This window comes from Lagenorhynchus albirostris, chromosome 2, assembly GCF_949774975.1.
Source record: "Lagenorhynchus albirostris chromosome 2, mLagAlb1.1, whole genome shotgun sequence".
NCBI lineage: Eukaryota > Metazoa > Chordata > Mammalia > Artiodactyla > Delphinidae > Lagenorhynchus > Lagenorhynchus albirostris.
Window position 1 is genome coordinate 105,650,976 of NC_083096.1, and position 24,365 is coordinate 105,675,340.

Here is a 24,365-nt window from a genome sequence, read left to right on the forward strand (position 1 = left end):
CTCGGGCTTACTGTAAGGGAAATTGCTTTGGATTTTTATTTCCAAATTCTCTGAGGAATCCACCAGCCTGAATCAGGTGTCTGTTTGGGGCTCTGCTCTGCAAACGGGTTCACCTGACAGTATCTTTTCCTCATTAATTTGAAATTTGCTGGCTGCAAATATTATCAGTGAAAACCATATTCTAATCTTGGATATAGATGTAGAAAATGTGGCTTTAGATTATGGCCTTAGGTTATGGTGATATATAAAACACCTACAGGCATGAATTAGAATCTTTATGGGCAAATTTTAGAAATAAGGTACTAAATCTGTCTGTAATAATAGGTCAACTGAGCAGAAAATAGGAGCACAGGCTGTAGTTTGTAGACCAGTATCCTGTCACAACAATTTTGGAACATTTGGTTCTTGTTCTGTCACACATTCTTAAGAGTAGTTATGCAACTGCCTCCAAGATGTTGGCTGTTTCAGACAAACTTTGAAGTTAGCGTCCCTTCGCCTCTCTTTCTTGGGTGAAAGGAATCGATTTTTATGTGGTGGTCGAGGGTCATATTTCTCCTCAACAAACTTTATCTTTTGAAACTTTTAAAGAATTGAGCTTTAAAAATATAAGACTCTTGCTCTGAGGGAAAGGGGGCTCATTTTCACCTGTGGAGCACAAAGCGGAGGTTCAGGGCGGACTCGAGTCACAGCTAAATCACATCCTCATTCTAATCTGTAGAATGAGGATGATAGAGCTGTTACAGGGTTTAATGAGTTAGGATTTGTAAAGTGCAAAGCATATGCAGTACTATATGAGGACTTGTTAAAAAAGAAAAACAACCAGATTATTTTCTACTGATAAAGTCTTTTAGAACTTTGAGGTCTTTGCTTCTGTAAGGAACACAAACAGGTTATTATGAATTTGTTCAGCTGTCTGCTAATCAACAGAATCTGGGGACATGCCACTGTCATAAATAAGTGGGTCCACACCTAGAGGAAGGGTGGTTCCTTGCGAGAAATACAGCCTCAGTAAATTTGACGCTCTGCTGTCAAACGTTTTTACGCAAGTGAGATAGAGTGCACCTCTATATCTCACCCCCCTGTTTGCAATTCTTTTTGAAAAAAATTGGAACGAATGACCAAGATACCACCTTGAACCGAAGAAAGTTTGTATCTTATGGTAACAAATACTGTAACTTGAACAAAGTCCTAATTTGTAAGAGACCAATGAAAGGAGGGGATTCATTCCCCCTAGAAATCAGTTAATATTGCATTATTAAAATGTAGGGGAAACCCCTTTTCTAGAGCTTTGCTGGGGAACCAGAATTTTTAGTTTGTTTTAAACCTTTTCTCTATGCTTCAGGAGTCTGTATTTCTGCAAATAATATCACATTATTAGTGTAAATATTTAGAGAAAACACCTATAGACATTGTTGGTTTTGCAAATACTGATATAATTTCTTGTGTTTTTCCGTATCGTCTACAGAAAATAATTAAATAGCCCAAAATTTTAAAGATGTTTTGAGAAAAAAAAAAATCCCAGCCAACCAAACAAACCCCCCAAACCTTTCATTTTGCCAATAATGTAAAGCTTTTGATGACAGGTGGTATGTCCTGTTGGTTGAAGACTTGGGCTCAGAGCTAGATGGATGTGGGTTTGAATCCTGACTTTCCCACTTATTAGCTGTACTATCTTAGCAAGTTGTAAGGCCTTCAGTATATAGGTAGGTTTCTACATAGGCCTCAGTTTGTATACAGCCTTATAGGGCTGTGAGAAGTAAATGTGTTCATATGTATAGAATGTTTAGAACTCTGCCTGGCACAGAGTAAGTGTTCACTGTTGAGTTACACATAACTGGTTACAGTATTGAGAATCTGACTACTGTGAACAGTTACTTCATCACTCTTTAAAGACAAGACACTGCTAAGTTATCTAGGACTTGGTTTTTCTCTCTCTTCTATGCCATTTTTTTCTTTTTTTTTCTATGCCATTTTATTTAGAAATTAAAAAGCCTTAACGTGATTGATATGTTTAAATGTAGGATTAAATATCCAAACACAGCTCACGTGTTCATGTCTGCTCTTGAAACTAAAACTTGACAATTTGAGTCAGGAATACTATGTCATTTGAGTCTATGAGAAATCTAAGGCCTTGAATCTAGAGAGACTGTATCACAGCTGAGGCTAACTCTACCTAGACTGTTGCTCCAACAGGGCATTATGCCTATGGGTTTCTCCAAGGCCTCACTCAAGCCTCTCACACAGTAGGTGTTCAATAAATATTGGTAAGGAATGAATTGTTCATTTTAGATATTTTTGCAGGAATCCAGTTGATCAATAATGATTTGACTTTTGTCAAACTATATTCAATTGGGTGAGTTCTGTATGTATAGGTACAAGCGGAAAAGGAGGAGAAACACTTCCTCTTCTCTCTAAGTAGGGAAACCCAGTAACTTTCCAAATAATAATACTGCGTAAGTAATAATATCAGAAACCTCCCCATTCTACTCTCCAACGTTTTGAAGGCCTAGGACCATAACATTTTAGGACTGGAAGAGGTCTCCTAGGCCAAGCTCCTGATTTTACGGAGGAGAAAACAGACTTGGAGAGTTTAAGCCGATCGTCCAAGGTTCCACAGCTCGTCGAAGGGCAGAGTCAGGACTGGAAGTCTGGTCTCTGAAACCTGTCAGCCCAGAGTCATTTCACCAGCCTCTTGGTAAAACAGTGCCCTTTGATTTAATCTATCTTTTAATAGACAAACCAGGTGTAAAAAAGGAGTATCAAAGTGGCGTACTGATGACAGCATTCGTCAACTCCTGCAGCGACCAGTTCACCTGCGCATGTATGCAGGGAGTTGCACGCCGCTAACACCTTCGCTTATATCGCGCCAACCTTAGGGTAATGCCAGTAACGCTGACCTGACTCCTATATTTGTATTCATTTATTTAGCGAGCGGGGGCAATGGCTGGGTAATGCACTCTCAGCTGTTAAAGATGAGGAGGCAAGACCCACCATCAGAGCGCATCTTGAGAGAGCAAACAGCATTGGAGGCGGGAAAACAACCAGGGGCAGAATGAATGTGTGCGTGGGGACTTCTGCTAGCGAGTGGGCAAGAGGGCGTGATCAGATTACTGGAGGTTTTAGAATTTTTAGATCAAGACGGAGGGAACCAAATAACCCAACTAACTCTTCCAGAGAGCCCTGAGAAGTTGGAAGGACCTAGTTTAAGGGAGGGAATCCCTGCAGCTCGCGCCCACGTTCCACCCCCCCGCACCCCCGCCCCAATCCGGCTCTTCCCCGACGACTGGGACCCCCCCACCCGACGCCCCAGCCTGGGCGCACAGCAGCACAGCAGTTCCCGGTACTCCTCTCCTCTCCCTCCCTCCGCGGTCCGAAGGGAAAGGCAAGCTGTGGCAGCGCTCGGGGTTCATCCGTCAGCCTGAGAGGAAAAGGAGGAGGAGGAGAGAGAGAGAGGAGGCGGGCGGCGGGAGGAGGAGTTTCTCCGCGGCCCGGAGCTCCCGAGGGGACCGCGGAGGAGGAGCGCCCTTCCCCCCGCACGCTGATTGCTGTGGCGTCCTGCCCGTCCCCGCCCGCGTGTGTGAGGGGGAGCGAGTGCGCTGGGTCGGCCCGATGGGGGTAATCGAGGGTTTCGGGGACGCCGAGCGGCGCTTTCCTCTTCCCAGTGAGTGAGGGAGGGAAGTCGGCGGCTCTCGTGCCCGGCCACTTTCCCTGCGCGATTCCCTGAGCTCCCTGCAGGAGGAGAAAGTCCCCGGCGGGTCCGGATGGCGTAGTTGTGCCGCGGCGCAGCAGCTGCCGGAGCTCGCCGCCGCCGGGCGCGGGGCGGGGAAACTTCGTTCTGCTTTGCTCCAGCTTGTGGCGGGTGGATCTCCGCTTGACACATCGCCTCCAAGGTACGCGCCGGCTCGGCCCCGCGGCACTGCCGCCGGCGCCGGGACGCCCTTGCCCGCACCGCTAGCCCAGCACCCGTTCCGGCCGAGGGCTCTGCAGGCTGCGCGGTGCCTGTCGGCGTTGCGCGGTGGTCCGCGCCTGTTTCCCGGCCGGGGGTCGCTCCGGCCGCCCGGACCCCCGGGCTTGTGGGGGCGGCGTTGGTCTGTTAGTGTTTACACTCCGAGGTGCGTGGGCAGCGGCCGCCCCGGGGTGGGCAGCGCTGGGGGCGCTGCACTGTGCTGGCGAAGACATCTACTCCGCGCCTGCCCTCACTCTTCCTTTCCGCGGTTTCTTCTGACCTCCGCGGGGCGCGCTGGCCACTTCCCACTGCTTTCGTGACAGCGTCGGTGGGAGAGATTTGTTGGGGGTTTGCACGCAGTTGCCGTTGCAGAGGCTGCGGCCCCGGGACTTGAGCACCAACGTGAGCTACGCTCCCTGCGGGCCGCGCCCTCGGGGTGCTGTGCTGGAGGCGCAGAGCGCTGCAGCTCGGAGCCCTGCAGAGAATCCTCCTTCCCGCGTTAACTTACTAGCCACCTTGGCCAGCTTATTTGGTTAGAATACGCTGGAAAGTTGGACTGTTGCTAGGAGAATCTTCTTGCAGTCTTGTTCTTATTAGGGCGTTTGCCTCACTTTCCAGAATCATTTAGTGTAGGGAACCGGCTTGCCAAGCTTGAATTACCTTGACAGAGTAGAACTTAATGTGCCTACAAAAAGAGCTGAGAGAAATGGGAATTTCTCTTAGCTGTGAAATGGGAATAATAACAGTATTGGCCTCGTAAGGTTACTGTGAGGATTGAATGATTTAAAATATATAAAGTACTAGAGCAGTGCCCGGCTCCAGGCAAGCGCTGCATGGCTATTAGCGGTGCTTGTCCTGAGCCCAGTGGGGACGAGAAGAGCAGGGAGGGTACGGGATGGTAGGAATGACAGACTGAGATAGGGAACCAGGCTTTTTCTGAACTCCGCATCCCTTCCAAGAGAAGTAAGCGAGCGGTTTGGGAGGAGAGAAGTCTCTACAAGTAGCAAAGCACATGTCAAGACCTTTTAATTTTTCTGAAATGGTACTTTAGATTGCAAACAGGTACTTCAGTGTGAAATTAGCTATTAATTTCTGGTAATAATAATAGCTCACGTTTATTGGGCTCAAACTCTGTGCCAGACACTCTCCTAATACTTAGGGCACTTAATCGTTACACCAACCCTCTGGAAAAAACACTATTAATAGCCCTATTTTACAGGTAAGACACTAGAGGTTAGTTCCCTAACCAAGCTATTACACAACTGTTAGTTCTGTCTGACTCCAGGGCTAGCTTAGTCACTGAGCAGAGAGCAGCAAGTGCAGTCAGATTTGTGTGCAGTGAGTCCAGGCGTCTTCTCCCATCCTTCAGCTTCCCATTTGAGTTGAACACAAATCTCCTGAAACACAAATCAGGTATCTGTGATTACTTTAGGTGATCTGCCCAGGGGGGCGCCAAATGACAACTCCTCTGAAACTGACCCCAAGTAATTATACATAGAACTCTGATTTGTATTAATTAGTTCGGATCTTTAATCTTCATTTCTTTTATTAATTCTCCGGACATCGTTGGTCAGTGTTACATGGCTTCCTTAGGAAACAGCTTGGGGTTGGCACAGAAGGCAGGGAAATAATTCTTACCCCCTTAAGGGCTATTAAAATGAAATTGATTTCATGCCATTGTGTCAGCTAAAGGATGTTGCTCTGTTTCTTGATGTTCCCTGCTTTTGGCTTTAATTCTGCATTGTTTAGTGTTTCAAGGCTTCAACATGTTTTCAGCTCTTCAGTTTGTCTTTGTCAACTTTAATTTTTCCTGTTTTGATGGAATCTGACCATTACATGGCAGCTTTGCTTAACAACTGTTGATCCAGCTCATGTTTTTAAACATAAAAATCACCAACTTACTTTTGAACCCCAGCACTTCAAAGGCAACCCCTGGGGAATTCATTGTTATGTTGAATATTAACCAATAGGGGGAGCATAACACACTATGTATTGATGTCCGTTAGGCACCTAAACCAGTTTTTAGAGTATTAAACATACATTTCAGGAATGGACGATGTGTGGCTTTATCTAGCAAAATAACCAAGTTACCTTCCGAGTTGACTATGGAGAACTGGGTTTAATTTCAACTGATTACTGTTAAGAATGACTGACGACAGGGCCTACATGTTGGATATATGTCAAGAACTCTCTGGTGTCCAGACAGATATTAAGTACACACACAGTTTATTGCCATTTGTTTTCCTTAAGAGGCATATGTAAAATAATTTTGTGTACTTTGAATGATATTTCAGATTATCTAGGAGAACTGGGAGTCTGGAGAGATCCATTGTGAATCCTTTTGTAATGATGCTCATTTGTCTTTTGTAGAAAACTGGATATAGTGAATTTGTTCTCAGGGAGGTTGGTGTACTCACAATCCTGTCATTATCATTTTTCATTAACATCTGAGTGCAAGACAATAAGGGATTGTTATGCTGAGTAACAGCATTTCTATTCCAGTGCATTTTTCAGAGGCTTGTATTTTAGTATGGCAGTAGTTCAGAAGTATCATATTTGTTGAGTATAGATACAGTGTGTCTATAGATAAATATATAAACCATATTTAGGAATTAACATGCTTGCAAAAACAGTTAAACTGACTTTTAAAAAAGGTTTTCAATCTTTGTCTGAATTTTGTAGGTCAGTTTCCTTTCTTGTTTCTTGAGTATCAGGTAGTAGGGACTTAACTTTATTTACCAAGTTAGGGGTCAGGTGGATCCTACTTTATTTTTATTTATTTATTTTTTTGCGGTACACGGGCCTCTCACTGTTGTTGGCCTCTCCCGTTGCAGAGCACAGGCTCTGGACGCGCAGGCTCAGCGGCCATGGCTCACGGGCCCAGCCGCTCCACGTCATGTGGGATCTTCCCGGACCGGGGCACGAACCCATGTCCCCTGCATCGGCAGGCGGACTCTCAACCACTGCGCCACCAGGGAAGCCCTATTTTATTTTTTATAATTCGTTCCTATTTATTTATTTATCTATCTATTTATTTATTTATGGCTGCGTTGGGTCTTTGTTGCGGTGCGCGGGCTTCTCACTGTGGTGGCTACTCCTGTCGAGGAGCACGGGCTCTAGAGCGCAGCCTCAGTAGTTGTGGTGCACAGGCTTAGTTGCTCCGCAGCATGTGGGATCCTCCCAGACCAGGGCTCGAACCCGTGTCCCCTGCATTGGCAGGAGGATTCCTAACCATTGCGCCACCAGGGAAGCACGTGGATCCTGTTTTAAAATACCTTTCAAATTTAGTTCTTTCTTTCTAAATCTCAGCATTGCAGTTACACTTCAGAGTAGCATTTTGTTTAGAGTCTAATTTAGTCTTCCAGGGTCTCATCTAGTTTACTTATTCAGCAAACATTTATCAGGCCCCAACTCCCTAATAGGCTTAAGGTTCCTGGTGTTGGAGTTTGGCAAATTAACTATCCTCTTTCAGTCCTCTGATAGCAGGAGGCCTTAAGGCTTCCTAGGGCTTAGGAAAGCTTATACACATTGACAAAATTTTTTGCTTAAAGAGAACTGTTGTCCCATTCTTTTGAAGACTCAAAGGAATTAATCTTTCTTTTTTGCATGCAAACTTGATTGTATCTTGTAAAAGTCAGGTGACTCTTGCTTTTCTGAGGGCCTGCTCTGGGCCTAAGTGCCTAGGGAACTCAAATGTCCTTTGAGTACTAAGAAGGTGATCTCTGCTGACTTCTTTAGTACCTAAGTGATGACCAATTTCTTGGGATCATAAATTTGTGGAAATTCCTGACTTTACATCTTAAGCTTAACAGACAGAACTGTTAAAATTTAGAGGATGACTGCTAACAGTTAACATTGCTGTAATACTTTTCCTGGATGAATTTGCTCTGTGGTCATTTAAAATTACCCTTGTTCTTGATAATCCATTTTGAAAATGTATTTTTTTTCTTCTTTCATTGCTATTGGACAAAAACTAATTATAATCGTCAGGTTCATTAGTTAATGAGGACAGTCTTCATTTTTTTTTTTTTTTTTTACTCAACAGTTATTTTGAAAATGATTTTATCACTGTTTCAGTCTGTCCACTGGAGTGTTTTTCTTATGTTTTTCAACTTCTTTTGAAATTTTGAAACTTAAAAAATGTTAACTACTTTTTGAACTTTGCATGACTCAAGTTAGATAATGTTTTTAAGGGTCTTTAGCTTAAAAGCAATCTTATATTGCCTTTAGGAACACGGATAGTTTGGAATATAGAAGAGTGAATCTAAGGCATTTGTGGCTTTGGAAGAGAATTACTGCACCAAGATTCATGGCAGTAATTTCTCTGGTTCCACATCTTCAGAGTAACACTTGGAATGATAGCATTGTCTTTTTGTAGCATTTCATAAAGCACAAGCTTTTGCTAATTTGTTTGGTTTCTAGTAAAGCAGAAATAAATCAACACAGCTTGGAAGTGCCTTACAAAAAAGGATTTGGGTCCATTTCCTGGGCTCTGTCCACTTTTAGATTTCTTTTATATCTTTTGAAATAGCACATTTGTTTGTTAACTGACATTGAGATTTATTTTCTCTGCAAAGTTTTAAGATTTAGCACAGATTCCTGAGCATTCTTCCTTCTCTTAGGGAGAAATTTTTATTTCTCAACCAAGATGTGTGCAGTATTTAATGTTTGAAGCAACATTCATAAAATGTCTGCATTGAGGCCCCTCTTATTTGGACCTTATTTTACTTGTTTTATCCTTCAGTTTTCCAGGCCAAACAGCAAGACTTAATAGGCTGACAAGTAGGGGTATAAGGGATGGAGACCATATTTAAAATTGAGATTATCCCTGAAGGTCTGAAACGTGGGCTCCAGAAGCACACCCTTAGGCTATCCTGATTATCTCCTGTTTAAGATAATTATAAGAAAAAAAAGATTAAAGTCTGTTGTTAGTGCTGGTAATTCCTTTAATGCTGAAAGCTTCAAGTCTGGGAAGAGGACTCAGAGTGATATAAAAGTTCATTTTTAGGATTTAATGTTAAATTGTTGCCACAGTAATAATTTAGAATCAAGTCTGAAGTGTTAGCTCTGTCTTCACTTTAAGGAAAAGGATGGTAATCCAGAAGCATATACTTTCCCTACCTCTAGGACACTGGGCTCTGGGAGAAAAGGGACTTAAGAATTCGGTGCTGTTTGCAGAAGAAGGAAGAATTGGGTGCTGTTTGTTGTGTCCTTCCAAGCACATAATTCATTTTTCTGGTACATGCTGAAGGTCAGGTTTTTGTTTGAATTTGCAGATGGACCATTTGTAAAAACACATTCAAGTTGATTTAGTCCCTGAAAAAAAAAGATCTTTAGAAAATAGTCTTTACAGATCCTAGTCCTTGAGTTTTCCTGTGATCAGATTGCCCTGGGAGAAGCTCTGGAGTTTACAGTCATGATGACTAACCACCAGTGATAGGTAAGAACACCAAGTGGACCAGGTGGAGGGTCTAGCAGAACTTTGGAGTTCTTTTTTAAAATTCTTATTATACTATTTTATTAATGGAAACTTGATGAATACTTAATTTCATTTGGTGTGTGAAAAGATTCCCTTTTGGGAGTATAATTCAGTTAGCATTTTTAGTAATTTATGTGTTTTGACATATGAAATTGGTCATTGGATGCAAAAATACACTGGTGGCTGTTTGCAAATTTCATTTTATAATTAACTGCATGATGATTGCTGGAGCAGAACGTTGCTTTTTTTTTTTTAATACTTGGAAGGTTATTTGGGGTGAAATACTTAGATTCCAGTCTCAAAACCCTGTGTTCATGTGGTGCCCTAAGTACTTTTGTGTGATACTCCCTGTGTTGTTTTATCTCTTTTCTGTTTTTTTTTCTTTAAAGCAAAACATACTCAAACACAAAACTCTCCTTCTAAGAGTCCATAAAGAAAAAACGTCTCATTTTATTATATTCTACTTTGTGCAATTGGCTGGCACATGAAATTCAACTTCGAGGGAAAGCACCATTGACTCATTACATACATTTTGCATCACTGCAGTGTAAGGTCTTCCCTATGTGTGTGGGAGAAGTTTCTGATCTTCTAAATGGGCATGTTTACTATTGCTGGTCTATCTCTTTTTGTCAGAGCCTTTCTGAGCAGACATTCCTCTTAGTTTTCTTATTTTTGTGTCTTTATAGAGATAGTTACTTGTTGTGTATTCATGATATACCATGTGAATCACGAAAAAATGTGTAGCACCTGCCATTTTGTTTTGAGTCCATCATACTTACCCATTACAATACTGTGCAGCCATTGGATGCATCATGCTTTTGACACAGGAGCCAGGGGAAGGATGACCTACTTGATACATTTCTTTTTTTTTTGGTACTTATGCCTTTTTCAGTTTGAGGCATCTTTATTTCATTATTAGAGTGGCTGCTCTCTATGATATTCAAGGTTTTAATTTAATTCAGTGTGGGCAAACAGGGAGGTTTCATGTAGAGGCAGTTCTACTAAATAAAAACAAACAAACAAAAAAACCAAAAAAACCCCCACTTCCAGAAAGTATCATATATAGATATATTGTTGGGTAAGGCTTTGGTAATGTTCAAATGGGAGATAACTGAACACACAGCAGGGTCCCACTTAGCTTAACGGAGTAGGGAGGCTAGGAGAGAGAGGGGAGTGTCTAATTTATTAGGAGAAAATTCACTTTTGCATAATAATAAGCATTTAAATGTTTTCTTTTGAATTAATATATATTTCAAGTAGTTATACAGGTAAGAGATTTGCAAAAGAAATTTTGCTAAGGTTGAAGTTCTGTAGTTGGCAACTCTTTTAGCTCTGAAGATCCTGTTCTCTGAAGCCAGGAAAAAACAGCCTGTTTCCAATTATAAATCACAAAAATAGGGAAATTAGGCCAAGAAAAATGATCATTTGGGGGTTGGGTTGCTTTTTTTCAGAGGGTAAAGGAGAAAGGACCATAGATGCACATTTAAAAAAAATCTGCTAGTTATTCTGTTGGTTTTCAAATGCTTTTCAAGCATTCTATATTGGAAATTAAGAATAATTTTAGGATTAAAGACTCTTCCTCCTTCAGCTCCTTTTTGTTTTTCAGAGAGCAAACAGAAGAGCAGTTAGGCAGCTTCTGCTGAGACTGAGGGGCTTGGTCTCAGTGTTTTGGGACCCCGCTGGTATTACTGGTAAAGCCTTTTCCTGTCTGAATGGTGCCAGGTTATGGTTCCAGCATCATACCAGGTAGTTGATGCTATGGTTTTTTGTTATACTTTATACTATGCTTTGAACGGAGATGTAGTCCCTGTGGATTAGCATTACTCTGCTATGGGAGAAAGACTAGCGATGCTAGTGTGAGAACAATCAGAGGTGAGAAGCCTAACTGGGAGTTGGATGATGTGTGGGTGAAGATATTGTCCTCAGCACTTGTCGGAAGCAACTAGCCTTTCTTAAATAAAGCCTGCTGCTAGTTTCAGGATTAGTGGTCCCATGAGACGCAGGTGTTAACTGAGAAATCTCCTTTGTACCGCCAGAAGATCACCACCAAAACAGATCCTAGTTCCTGTTTCTCACACCTTACACCTCCAGAGTGCTGAATAAAACTTTCCTGATGGTACAGAATCTTTGATAACAACGTAGTCCGTCGGGGCCAGTGGTGTGCAGCTACTGGCTCTTTTCTTCTCACCTCGGGTTAACAACTCGGCCTGCGGCAGGCAGGCTCCCACGCCCACTGCACCGTGACCCATGATGGGCGGGCGCCAGAAAAGGTGCGAAGTGCAAAATTCCGTGCTTGTATTCAGTCAGCATCTTCATTGTCCTCTCTTTGGTGCCTCTGCTGCTTTAGTCTCCCCCACGTTTTATTACCTTGGTTTCCGGGAACTACTTGTCCTGGTTTTCCCCATTTCCTAACCGATCTGTCTTCAGTTTTCCTTCTCAGTGCTCGCTCCGTGCGGGTCGGCGTTCTCCACCTTGCATCTGCCCTTTCCCTCCTCTCCTCGGTTGTTCAGTGGTTCATGTTTCCATGCTTCGGTGGCCACGCCTATGCCAGTAACTCCCAGTTTTATACACTATACCCTATCTCCAGCAGCTACCTGGCTATTCTGTAGGTTTTACGGTTAGAACTAAGTCCCAAACCCGACATACAATGTCTCTGTGGTCCCCAGTCTCAACTCCTTTATTTCCCATGTCAGTAAGTGGCACCAGTTATCAAGCTAGGAGCCTCAGGCATACTCAGTTTCCTTTTGCTTACTTGCCCCAGCTGAATCCTGCAAATCCCATGGTGTCTTACCTTTAGCAGATCTCAACTGGCATTTTCTTTTTTTCCCCGAGTTCCAGGAAACTTTATTTATGGACACAGAAATTGGAATTTCATATAATTTTCAACTTATCATGACATATTATTATTCCTTTGATTTTTCTCCATCATTTTAACATGTAAACACCAATCTTAGCTCTAGAGTAGGAATTGGCAAAATAGACCTGTAGGTCAAACCCTGCAATTGACATTTTCTTCTCCATTTCCAAATCATCATCTCACCTGGACTATTGCAGACGTATTGCAGTTGGTTTTCCAGGCTTCACCATCTCTATCTCAAATTGTTCATCCATTATGATTGGTACCTTCTAAAATACAGATCTGTGTTTTCCTTTCTTACATTTTAAAAGTGTCTGCTGTTCCATTATCCTTGGCATGGGATATCTGGTTATTTACAAGGTAGCTCAGCCTAGTTTTTCAGCCATCATTCCTTCACTTCTTCTGTGAACCTCACTGTGCTCATACCAGACTCCTTATGGTTTCCAGCGCATGCTCTGTGCTCTCATGCCCTGTTTCTTTAGTACTGGTCTCTTCTCTAGCATCCTCTCCTTTGCCTCCTTCCTTGTGGCTCCCTGCTTACTCATCCAGGCTATCTCCATGGTCAGCTTTTCTGGTGAAGCTTCACATGGCTCTTCCCTGGCAGGTGGTTGGTTGCTTCCTCCCTGTATTCCTCTTGCAGCGTTTCTCCTGCTGCCTCGTGAGAACTTACTTTCTTCTTCTGCCAGATTGTAGACTTCTAGAGCAGGATCGAGTCTCACTATCTTTGTATCCTAGGTGTGTGGCATGGGCATGACATACATGTTGTCAAATTGAATTCTTCAGCTTGGTTCCATTTCTGTTAAAGCTTGGGGGAAAGATCAAGTTTACAGCTGATATAAATTATAACTTTTTGTAGAAAAGACAAAGGAAATAATCAACTCAGAATCACAGAGTTTAGCATTAGATTGGGGCTTAGAAATAATTCTCTTCAGGTCCCTCTAAAGAGGAGGACAACCAGGTACAGAGAGGTTAGGTGGTCTGCCCAAGACTGCACAGCTGGGAGTACTGCTTCCCTCTGCCTCTCTGCAGTATTCTCCACCCAGTAGCCAGAATGGCCCTGATAAAACCTAAGTCAGATGCTGTTATTCCTCTGATTAAACCACTCTCTTGTTCCTGCCTTTCTCAGAGTAAAAACCCCAATCCTTATAATGATCCATAAAGCCCTAAACAACCAGCCGGTGACTCCCTTGCCTGTTACCCCTTTGACCTCACTTCTCTGCTTTCTGGCTTGTTTACTCTGCTCCAGCTGCTTGACTTGCTTTACCTTCCTCATACTAGACACACTCTGTCTCAGGGCCTTTGCATGTGCTGTTTTCTTTGCTTGGAATGTTTTTCTCCCAAATATCTACAGAGCTCATTTAATTTTTTTTGAATTTAATTTTATTTATTTTTTTATACAGCAGGTTCTTATTAGTCATCCATTTTATACACATCATTGTATACATGTCAATCCCAATCTCCCAATTCATCACACCACCACCACTCCCACCCCCTGCCTCTTTCCCCCTTGGTGTCCATACGTTTGTTCTCTACATCTGTGTCTCAATTTCTGTCCTGAAAACTGGTTCATCTGTACCATTTTTCTAGGTTCCACGTATGTGCATTAATATACAATATTTGTTTTTCTCTTTCTGACTTACTTCACTCTGTATGACAGTCTCTAGGTCTATCCACGTCTCTACATGTGACCCAATTTCGTTCCTTTTTATGTCTGAGTAATATTCCATTGTATATATGTGCCACATCTTCTTTATCCATTCGTCTGTCGATGGGCATGTAGGTTGCTTCCATGTCCTGGCTATTGTAAATAGTGCTGCAGTGAACATCGGGGTGCATGTGTCTTTTTGAATTATGGTTTTCTACAGAGTTCATTTCTTGTAGGTCCTTACTCAACACAAAATAAACAAAAAAAACACAAAGACTTCCAAATACTTCCTTTCTCTCTTCTCTGCTTTATTTGTTTTCTTAGCATTTATCTCTACCTCATGTATAATTATATATCTTGTTTATAATCGGTCTCCCCTGACTAGAATGTAAGCTCCACAAGGGCAGGGATTTTTATATGTTTTATTTCCTGTTGGATCCTCACACCTAGAAGAGTCCTGCACTGACTGAGCAGGCACTAGATAAATATTGTTGGATGAATAAATAAATGAGAAGAAGCAAGATTTGTGGATTTCTTATACATCCAGTTAAATGTACATTTATGGCATTAAAAAGGGAAAACCAGCAGATATGTGTAGAAGGAGAATCTGATTTTTAAAAAGCCGCATTCTAGACCTGTCAGACTAGAACACTGACCTCATTAATTGTCTGACTTGATCTTTAATTGTCTGACTTGAAGCAGCAACCGTGGGTTCTCCTCAGCCTTAAAAGTGGTTTGGGAAGACTCCCATTTTACCTCTAAAAGGCTAGGGCTTGCTGTGGTTTCTCTCTGCCTGTGGTTTGCCCTTTAACCCATCGGACTGCAAAGATGAAAAGTAAACACAGCATTAAAGAAAAGAGCTGGGGGAGAGGGTATGGGGCAGAGGAGCAGAATTTCCTTGTGGCCCTGACATCTTCCCTTGGCTCTGGGCCCATGTACAGGGCTGCTCACTGGACCTTCTAGAGTTGCTTTGGGGCTGTGCTCTAAGGAACAGTCTGGAGACTGCCAGGCCAGACTCTTAAGTTTTGCTTTGATGTTCCTATTTCTTTGAAAAGAAATGTTTAGTTTAGACAAAAAGGACATTGGAGAAAGGATTTTTAAAAAATTAAATTACTGTCTTAATTTTGCAGAGAGGTTTTTAACCCTTTTCAAGACAGCAGTTGAAATTACCACTTGTGGACTTCCCTGGCGGTCCAGTGGCTAAGACCTCTGCGCTTCCACTGCAGGGGGCACGGGTTCCATCCCTGGTTGGGGAAGTTCCACATGCCGTGAGGTGCGGCCAAAAAGAAAAAAAAAAAAAAAGAAACTACCACTTGCTTCTCTCAGTGGTGCTGGTGGGGATCTGGTCCTTTGAAACCAATGACTTAAATCCAAGGGGTGGTAAATTATACTTCTGAAGAAGCATCCAGTTCTTGCGGGTGGGGGCTAGGTTGGGTGTAGAACTCATTTATGTTAGTGTAACAGTGATGGTAGAGGCATTTGCCCCCCTCTCTTTTTGTGCTAACTTCAGCATGGTTCCTACAGAGCCCTCCTCATCAGGACAGGAAGCCCAGCCAAGGAAGTCAAAGGCTTAGTAGGATGTTATTGGCTATGTACGAAGCTGCAGCATAATTAACCCTGGGATTCAAAACCATCAAATTGAAAGTAAACTGTCTTGAATGGAGCTGTTGTCAATGACCTAGTTAAAAATCAAAGCTACCATTTCCTGAACCCTAAGAACCTATGAGGTATTAAGTGCTTTATATGTTATTAACTTACTTAATCCTCATAACAACTCCATTAGGGAAATAGAATCATTATCTCTACTTTATAGACGAGGCATGGAGGTGTTTATTGAGTTGCCCACAGTTACACCACTGGAAAGAGGCAGTGCAGAGGTTTGAACCCACGTAGGCCGGGTCCCCACCCTTTCCACTATATTATACTGTAGTCTGCTCCCAGAACACACCAAGCATGCTGTCAGTGCAGGGTCTTTGCATTTGCTATCCCCACTGCCTTGCATGCTTTTCCTTCAGATATTCATAGCTCTGCCTCTCATCACTGTGCTCAAATGTCACCTCATCTGAGAGTCCTTCTAAAAAGGGTTCTGGTCACTGATCCCACTTTGGGGGAATGTGTTCCCTCCACACCACCAAACAATTCTCAGACACTGGCAGGGTGTCTAAGAATTCAGCTCAGCTCCGACACTATCTACTGTCCACCCAGAGATAGCATCATCTTCCACAGGTTGAGGACTCAAAGACCACTGTCCACTTCATTCACCAGTCAAAAGCCCAGGTTATTACCTGGGATTTTGACCCACTGGCTGCAGATTGGAGGTTCCCAGGACCTCCTCCTTGGACTTCAGACACCAGTCCCAGTCACAGGTCCACATTGTTACCTGTACTTCTGACCAGGCTGGCTATAAATCAGAGGTTCCCATGACCCCTCCTTGGATTTGATTAGTTTGCTAAGAGCAGCTCACAGAACTCAGAGAAACATTTTACTTATTAGATCACCACTTTATTATAAAAGGATATGAGTCAGGAACAGCCAGATGAAAGAGAGGCATAGGGCAAAGTATGTGGGAAAGGGGCGCAGAGCTTCCGTGCCCTCTCCAGGTGCCCCACTCTCCCAGCACCTCCATGTGTTCACCAACCAGAAGCTCTCTGGACCTTGTCCTTTTGGGTTCTTATGGAAGCTTCTTCACGTAGGCACAATTGATCAAATCATTGGCCACTGGTAATCTCCCAAGGATGGGTAGGGGTAGGGGGTGGGACTGAAATTTCCGATCCTCTAATACATGGTTAGTTCTCCTGACAGCCACCCCCCTCCATCTTTAGGTGGGGTCTAAAACTGACCTCATTAACATAACAAAAGACACCTTTCTCTCTCTTGTCACTTAGGAAATTCCAAAGTTTAAGAGCTTTGTGCCAGAAACAGGATGAAGACCAATTACATATTTCTTATAAATCACAATATCACACGTTCCCTGACCACCCTATCTAAAATAACATTTCTCCTCTCATCATTCTTTCTCTTTAACCTGCTTTATTTTTCCTTCACAGGATTTACCACCATTTGACACATCATATATTGTCTGTCTCTCATTAGAAGGTAAACTCCATGAAAACAGTGTCATGTTTAGTTCACTGCTGTGTCCCCAGCTCTCTGAACAGTGCCTGGCACATGGTAGGTGCTAATAAATAATGAATGAATGAAGTAAAAGAAAACTGCTGATTGAGCCTTGCATCCATGACTTCAAAGCAAAATAATTTATCCCGTATGTCCGATCTAATCAGACTGGCCCTATCAGAAAGTGAGTGTCTCTGCAGGGCCTGGTTGGTGTCCATAGTGGAGGAGCTCCTGTGTGTAGTGGTTAAGAGCATAGGCTGTGGAATCAGACAGACCTGGGCTCAAGTCCTGGTGCCAGGATTTATTAGGTGGTGACCTTGGGGGTGGTTTAGCATCTTAAGCCTCACTTTTCTCACTATAAAGTGGAGTTAAGGACATCTGTCTCCTTGAGTTGTTGAGAGGTTGAAATGAGAAATTGTGAAAAACAGTGCAGGTGTTCAGTAGATGTTAACTGAGATGTTTTGTGAGGTCAGAAGAAGAAAGCAGGGTGTTAGCCTCTAATCGGAAGGCGAATGTTGTAGAAACACGGGAATGACCACAGAATAATTACAAAGCGGCCTGTGGATAAGTCTTGGCTGTGCTACTTACAAGTTGTGTATCAGTGGACCAATCATCAAGCCTTTCTAATTCTTGGTTTGCTAATCTGCAAAATTAAAGGCTTGGAGTACATGTTATCTTTTTCGAACCTTCTGACTCGGCTCTGAGCAGAAGATAACATGGAACGAATCATACACAAGATGTTAAGGAGACAGTGTTTACAGTGGGCTGGGATTGTTCAGAAGTGGCTTTTGGAATGAGGTGAGGGGAACGAATAGATTTCGTGGAGTTGGAGGAGTGGAATAAAAATGGCAGTTTTATTTTATTTTATTTTACATCTTTATTGGAGTATAATTGCTTCACAATGGTGTGTTAGTTTCTGCTTTATAACAAAGTGAATCAGTTATACATATACATATGTTCCCATATCTCTTCCCTCTTGCGTCTCCCTCCCTCCCACCCTCCCTATCCCACCCCTCTAGGTGGTCACAAAGCACCGAGCTGATCTTGCTGTGCTATGCGGCTGCTTCCCACTAGCTATCTACCTTATGTTTGGTAGTGTATGTATGTCCATGCCTCTCTCTCGCCTTGTCACAGCTTACCCTTCCCCCTCCCCATATCCTCAAGTCCATTCTCTAGTAGGTCTGTGTCTTTATTCCTGTCTTACCCCTAGGTTCTTCATGACATTTTTTTCCCTTAAATTCCATATATATGTGTTAGCATACGGTATTTGTCTTTCTCTTTCTGACTTACTTCACTCTGTATGACAGACTCTAGATCCATCCACCTCATTACAAATAGCTGAATTTCGTTTCTTTTTATGGCTGAGTAATATTCCATTGTATACATGTGCCACATCTTCTTTATCCATTCATCCGATGATGGACACTTAGGTTGTTTTCATCTCCTGGCTATTGTAAATAGAGCTGCAATAAACATTTTGGTACATGACTCATTTTGAATTATGGTTTTCTCAGGGTATATGCTCAGTAGTGGGATTGCTGGGTCATGTGGTAGTTCTATTTGTAGTTTTTTAAGGAACCTCCATACTGTTCTCCATAGTGGCTGTAGCAATTCACATTCCCACCAACAGTGCAAGAGTGTTCCCTTTTCTCCACACCCTCTCCAGCATTTATTGCTTCTAGATTTTTTGATGATGGCCATTCTGACTGGTGTGAGATGATATCTCATTGTAGTTTTGATTTGCATTTCTCTAATGATTAATGATGTTGAGCATTCTTTCATGTGTTTGTTGGCAGTCTGTATATCTTCTTTGGAGAAATGTCTATTTAAGTCTTCTGCCCATTTTTGGATTGGGTTGTTTTTTTGTTATTGAACTGCATGAGCTGCTTGTAAATTTTGGAGATTAATCCTTTGTCTGTTGCTTCATTTGCAAATATTTTCTCCCATTCTGAGGGTTGTCTTTTGGTCTTGTTTATGGTTTCCTTTGCTGTGCAAAAGCGTTGCAGTTTCATTAGGTCCCATTTGTTTCTTTTTGTTTTTATTTCCATTTCTCTAGGAGGTGGGTCAAAAAGGATCTTGCTGTGATTTATGTCGTAGAGTGTTCTGTCTATGTTTTCCTCTAAGAGTTTGATAGTTTCTGGCCTTAAATTTCGGTCTTTAATACATTTTGAGCTTATTTACGTGTATGGTGTTAGGGCGTGATCTAATCTCATACTTTTACATGTACCTGCCCAGTTTTCCCAGCACCACTTATTGAAGAGGCTGTCCTTTCTCCACTGTACATTCCTGCCTCCTTTATCAAAGATAAGGTGACCATATGTGTGTGGGTTTATCTCTGGGCTTTCTATCCTGTTCCATTGATCTATCTTTCTGTTTTTGTGCCAGTACCATACTGTCTTGATTACTGTAGCTTTGTAGTATAGTCTGAAGTCAGGGAGCCTGATTCCTCCAGCTCCGTTTTTTGTTCTCAAGATTGCTTTGGCTATTTGGGGTCTTTTGTGTTTCCATGCAAATTGTGAAATTTTTTGTTCTAGTTCTGTGAAAAATGCCAGTGGTAGTTTGATAGGGATTGCATTGAACCTGTAGATTGCTTTGGGTAGTATAGTCATTTTCACAATGTTGATTCTTCCAATCCAAGAACATGGTATATCTCTCCATCTATTTGTCTCATCTTTAATTTCTTTCATCAGTGTCTTATAATTTTCTGCATACAGGTCTTTTGTCTCCTTAGGTAGGTTTATTGCTAAATATTTTATTCTTTTTGTTGCAATGGTAAATGGGAGTGTTTTCTTGATTTCACTTTCAGATTTTTCATCATTAGTGTATAGGAATGCCAGAGATTTCTGTGCATTAATTTTGTATCCTACTACTTTACCAAATTCATTGATTAGCTCTAGTAGTTTTCTGGTAGCATCTTTAGGATTCTCTATGTATAGTATCATGTCATCTGCAAACAGTGACAACTTTACTTCTTCTTCTCCAATTTGGCTTCCTTTTATTTCTTTTTCTTCTCTGACTGCTGTGGTTGAAACTTCCAAAACTATGTTGAATAAGAGTGGTGAGAGTGGGCAACCTTGTCTTGTTCCTGATCTTAGTGGAAATGCTTTCAGTTTTTCACCATTGAGGACGATGTTGGCTGTGGGTTTGTCATAATGGCCTTTATTATGTTGAGGAAAGTTCCCTCTATGCCTACTTTCTGGAGGGTTTTTATCATAAATGGGTGTTGAATTTTGTTGAAAGCTTTCTTTGCATCTATTGAGATGACCATATGGTTTTTCTCCTTCAACTTGTTAATATGGTGTATCACATTGTTTGATTTGCGTATATTGAAGAATCCTTGCATTCCTGGAATAAACCCCACTTGATAATGGTGTATGATCCTTTTAATGTGCTATTGGATTCTGTTTGCTAGTATTTTTTTTTTTTTTTTGCGATACGCGGGCTAGTATTTTTTTTTTTTTTTTTTTTTTTGTGATACGTGGCCTCTCCTGTTGCGGATCAGAGGCTCTGGATGCACAGGCTCAGTGGCCATGGCTCATGGGCCCAGCCGCTCCGCGGCATGTGGGATCTTCCCAGACCAGGGCATGAACCCATGTCCCCTGCATCAGCAGGTGGACTCTCAACCACTGCGCCACCAGGGAAGCCCCTGTTTGCTAGTATTTTGTTGAGGATTTTTGCATCTATGTTCATCAGTGATATTGGCCTGTAGTTTTCTTTCTTTGTAACATCCTTCTCTGGTTTTGGTATCAGGGTGATGGTGGCCTCATAGAATGAGTTTGGGAGTGTTCCTCCCTCTGCTATATTTTGGAAGAGTGAGAAGAATAGGTGTTAGCTCTTCTCTAAATGTTTGATAGAATTTGCCTGTGAAGCCGTCTGGTCCTGAGCTTTTGTTTGTTGGAAGATTTTTAATCAAAGTTTGAATTTCATTACTTGTGATTGGTTGGTTCATATTTTCTATTTCTTCCTGATTAAGTCTTGGCAGGTTGTGCATTTCTAAGAATTTGTCCATTTCTTCCAGGTTGTCCATTTTATTGGCATAGAGTTGCTTGTAGTAATCTCTCATGATCTTTTGTTTTTCTGCAGTGTCAGTTGTTACTTCTCCTTTTTCATTTCTAATTGTATTGATTTGAGTCTTCTCCCTTTTTTTCTTGATGAGTCTGGCTAATGGTTTATCAATTTTGTTTATCTTCTCAAAGAACCAGCTTTTAGTTTTATTGATCTTTGCTATCATTTCCCTCATTTCTTTTTCATTTATATCTGATCTGATCTTTATGATTTCTTTCCTTCTGCTAACTTTGAGGTTTTTTTGTTCTTCTTTCTCTAATTGCTTTAGGTGCAAGGTTAGGTTGTTTATTCGAGATGTTTCCTGTTTCTTAAGGTACGATTGTATTGCTATAAACTTCCCTCTAAGAACTGCTTTTGCTGCATCCCATAGGTTTTGGGTCGTCGTGTCTCCATTGTCATTTGTTTCTAGGTATTTTTTGATTTCCTCTTTGATTTCTTCAGTGATCACTTCGTTATTAAGTAGTGTATTGTTTAGCCTCCATGTGTTTGTATTTTTTACAGATCTTTTCCTGTAATTGATATCTAGTCTCATAGCGTTGTGGTCGGAAAAGATACTTGATACAATTTCAATTTTCTTAAATTTACCAAGGCTTGATTTGTGACCCAAGATATGATCTATCCTGGAGAATGTTCCATGAGCACTTGAGAAAAATGTGTGTTCTGTTGTTTTAGGATGGAATGTCCTATAAATATCGATTAAGTCCATCTTGTTTAATGTATCATTTAAAGCTTGTGTTTCCTTATTTATTGTCATTTTGGATGATCTGTCCATTGGTGAAAGTGGGGTGTTAAAGTCCCCTAGTATGAATGTGTTACTGTCGATTTCCCCTTTTATGGCTGTTAGTATTTGCCTTATGTATTGAGGTGCTCCTATGTTGGGTGCATAAATATTTACAATTGTTATATCTTCTTGGATCGATCCCTTGATCGTTATGTAGTGTCCTTCTTTGTCTCTTCTAATAGTCTTTATTTTAAAGTCTATTTTGTCTGATATGAGAATTGCTACTCCAGCTTTCTTTTGGTTTCCATTTGCATGGAATATCTTTTTCCATCCCCTCACTTTCAGTCTGTATGTGTCCCTAGGTCTGAAGTGGGTCTCTTGTAGACAGCATATATATGGGTCTTAGTTTTTGTATCCATTCAGCCAGTCTGTGTCTTTTGGTGGGAGCATTTAATCCATTTACATTTAAGGTAATTATAGATATGTATGTTCCTATTCCTGTTTTCTTAATTGTTTTGGGTTTGTTATTGTAGGTGTTTTCCTTCTCTTGTGTTTCTTGCCTAGAGAAGATCCTTTAGCATTTGTTGTAAAGCTGGTTTGGTGGTGCTGAACTCTCTCAGCTTTTGCTTGTCTGTAAAGGTTTTAATTTCTCCATCAAATCTGAATGAGATCCTTGCTGGGTAGAGTAATCTTGGTTGTAGGTTTTTCTCCTTCATCACTTTACATATGTCCTGCCAGTCCCTTCTGGCTTGCAGAGTTTCTGCTGAAAGATCAGCTGTTAACCTTATGGTTATGGGGATTCCCTTGTGTGTTATTTGTTGTTTTTCCCTTGCTGCTTTTAATATTTTTTCTTTGTATTTAATTTTTGACAGTTTGATTAATATGTGTCTTGGCATGTTTCTCCTTGGATTTATCCTGTATGGGACTCTCTGTGCTTCCTGGACTTGATTAACTATTTCCTTTCCCATATTAGGGAAGTTTTCAACTATAATCTCGTCAAGTATTTTCTCAGTCCCTTTCTTTTTCTCTTCTTCTGGAACCCCTATAATTCGAATGTTGGTGCGTTTAATGTTGTCCCAGAGGTCTCTGAGACTGTCCTCAGTTCTTTTCATTCTTTTTTCTTTATTCTGCTCTGCAGTAGTTATTTCCACTATTTTATCTTCCAGGTCACTTATCCGTTCTTCTGCCTCAGTTATTCTGCTATTGATCACTTCTAGAGTATTTTTAATTTCATTTATTGTGTTTTTCATCATTGCTTGTTTCATCTTTAGTTATTCTAGATCCGTGTTAAATGTTTCTTGCATTTTCTCTATTCTATTTCCAAGATTTTGGATCATCTTTACTGTCATTATTCTGAATTCTTTTTCAGGTAGACTGCCTATTTCCTCTTCATTTGTTAGGTCTGGTGGGTTTTTATCTTGCTCCTTCATCTGCTGTGTGTTTTTCTGTCTTCTCATGTTGCTTATCTTACTGTGTTTGGGGTCTCCTTTTCGCAGACTGCAGGTTCGTAGTTCCCGTTGTTTTTGGTGTCTGTCCCCAGTGGCTAAAGTTGGTTCAGTGGGTTGTGAAGGCTTCCTGGTGGAGGGGACTAGTGCCTGTGTTCTGATGGATGAGGCTGGATCTTGTCTTTCTGGTGGGCAGGTCCACGTCTGTTGGTGTGTTTTGGGGTGTCTGTGGATTTATTATGATTTTAGGCAGCCTCTCTCCTAATGGGTGTGGTTGTGTTCCTGTCTTGCTTGTTGTTTGGCATAGGGTGTCCAGCACTGTAGCTTGCTGGTCGTTGAGTGAAGCTGGGTGCTGGTGTTGAGATGGAGATCTCTGGGAGATTTTCGCCGTTTGATATTATGTGCAGCTGGGAGGTCTCTTGTGGACCAGTGTCCTGAAGTTGGCTCTGCCACCTCAGAGGCACAGCACTGACTCCCGGCTGCAGCACCAAGAGCCTTTCATCCACACGGCTCAGAATGAAAGGGAGAAAATGTAGAAAGAAAGAAAGAAAGAAGATTAGAGAAAATAAAGTAAGGTAAAATAAAATAAAGTTATTAAAATAAAAAAAATTATTAAGAAAAAAATTTTTTTTAAAAAGCAAAATACCAAAAAAAACAAAAAACAAAAAAAACGGACAGATAGAACCCTAGGACAGATGGTGAAAGCAAAGTTATACAGACAAAATCTCACGCAGAAGCATACACATACACACTCACAAAAAGAGGAAAAGGGAAAAAAATAATAAATCTTGCTCTCAAAGTCCACCTCCTCAATTTGGGATGATTCGTTGTCTATTCAGGTATTCCACAGATGCAGGGTACATCAAGTTGATTGTAGAGATTTAATCTGCTGCTCCTGAGGCTGCTGGGAGAGATTTCCCTGTCTCTTCTTTGTTCGCACAGCTCCCAGGGGCTCAGCTTTGGATTTGGCCCCGCCTCTGCGTGTAGGTCGCCGGAGGGCATCTGTTCTTCGCTCAGACAGGGATGGGGTTAAAGGAGCCGCTGATTCGGGGGCTCTGGCTCACTGAGGCCAGGGGGAGGGAGGGTACTGATG

General features: G+C 41.8%; 1 protein-coding gene across 10 annotated transcripts in view; it reads left to right on the forward strand.

Moving 5' to 3' along the window:
* The first annotated feature begins 3,594 nt into the window (after positions 1 to 3,594).
* The window catches only part of TGFBR3 (transforming growth factor beta receptor 3), a 206,494-nt gene continuing 185,723 nt past the window's right edge, over positions 3,595 to 24,365 (forward strand). For 7 of the 10 annotated variants that reach the window (XM_060139577.1, XM_060139582.1, XM_060139583.1 and 4 more), the window contains exon 1: positions 3,628 to 3,890. The gene's annotated coding sequence lies outside the window, so the exon portion shown is untranslated. The other 3 variants (XM_060139579.1, XM_060139580.1, XM_060139578.1) reach the window with 3 other exon arrangements.